At 36.0% G+C, this 1,804-nt stretch overlaps 1 long non-coding RNA gene across 1 annotated transcript; it reads left to right on the top strand.

The window, feature by feature from the left end:
• Positions 142-1,266, top strand: LOC109851375. Its single transcript, XR_002249790.1, has 2 exons — positions 142-465; positions 783-1,266. It is a non-coding gene; the product is annotated as an uncharacterized LOC109851375 (long non-coding RNA).

Here is a 1,804-nt window from a genome sequence, read left to right as displayed (position 1 = left end):
AATTAAATGTGAAAGGGGTTGTTTTTTGCAATAAAAACGTCAAATGGGTTGGTTTCGAAAATTTGTCCAACAGAATAATTACTGGAAACTTCTCGATTTTGACCTCCTCATGCTACTCGGGCCGCTGGAAACTCGTGTGTTTTTTAGAAACCGCGTTCCACTTACCTCGCCGACCACAAACCGACCATACCCTCAACCGACTTAAATCTCCTATTTAATGTACAGAACATCTCCACATTGTTTCTCGTCCTTTCCTTTTTTTTTTGGGTCGTTCTCTGGTAGCTTTCGATTTGAGGCCAGCTCTGTGTTCTTTTTTCGTTTCGTCGTGCGATTTCGATCTCGATCATGTATCCACTAATTATTCTGGAATTATTGATCCATGATATGTTAGGGCGATTTGGATGATACGTTAGGGGGATTTGGATCTCGATCTTGAATAATTTTAGGGCACTGATCGTTGTTGAGGTAGGATCTCAATTTTGGATCGATTTTATCGTTTTCTATTCTATTAATCTGACCTTTTTTGGTTTTTTGGTTGATATTTTAAAGATTAGATTTGGATCTTTAGTTTTCTGGTAACTTCTGATCACTGAATCTTCTGTTGATCTTAGATCAAACGATTTATTAGGTTTTTTTGGGTTGATTCTAACCTCTGACGGGTTATTGGCTCTTTAATTTTTATCGATCTCCTTATTTTGTTTTATGATGTCCGATTTAGATCTCGATCATGATTATTCTCTTTTATATTGATTTTACCGTTGTCTATGTCTCTGGCCTATCAGGTTTTGCCTATGATTTGCCAGCGCTGACCTTATCTTCTTCTTGTTTTGATTCATCTCGTGTTATTTGGATCTTTAATATATGTAAGGTACTGATTATTATGGAGTTAGGACTCTAGTTTTGCTTACGCTGACCTTATATTCTTTTTACTTATTTTGATTTGTCTTGTGCAGTTTGGATCTGGATGCCGAATGTATGTTGGATATCTATGTTAGATTGTTGTTCATCGAATTAACCGATCCTTTTCGTTAATATTTTACCATAAATTGGCTTAGTATTTTACCATAAATTGGTTAACTTGATCGTTGATTATTGGATAAACATGTGTTCTAATGCTAACTTCACAATCTTTCTACTTATTTTGTTTGTTCTTGTGCAATTTGGATCTCTATTTTAGATCAATTTCATCTATTTTTCTATTTTTCTTTTTTTTTGGGTGCCTGGCATGTTAAATATAAATGTGCTAACATTCTTATAACCATTCTATTTGTCGTGGCACTAATTCATAACTGTTATAATTATTTGGTATGCTATCGTTGAACTTATAACCGTCTAATTGTTTTGATTGTACTATAGGGTCCTGATTGTGCTGGAGTTAGATCTGTCTTTAGATCAGTTTTATCATTCTGTGCTCTGCTGATCTGACTTCTTTTGTGTGCTGGAGTTAGATCTGTCTTTAGATCAGTTTTATCATTCTGTGCTCTGCTGATCTGACTTCTTTTGGTTGTACCTTAATTGGATCCCAAACACACAATTCTTGGGGTATCTGGTATGTTAACGCGACTTCTTTTGGTTGTACCTTAATTGGATCCCAAACACACAATTCTTGGGGTATCTGGTATGTTAACGCCGACCTTATGTGATTTGGTCGTTCTTGGACATGCTTAGGGCATTGCTCGCTGTTGATATTTTCAGATGGTTAAGGGGATTAGTCCTGGTAGTAGTGCTGCCGTTGATTCTGATAGGTGTTCTATGGTTTTGATATACCAGATTGAAGATCATTTCCTGAGCAGTCTTGAGATAT

Source organism: Asparagus officinalis, chromosome 8, assembly GCF_001876935.1.
Source record: "Asparagus officinalis chromosome 8, Aspof.V1, whole genome shotgun sequence".
In the NCBI taxonomy this organism is placed as follows: Eukaryota; Viridiplantae; Streptophyta; class Magnoliopsida; order Asparagales; family Asparagaceae; genus Asparagus; species Asparagus officinalis.
This window is presented reverse-complemented; position numbering and strand designations above follow the sequence as displayed.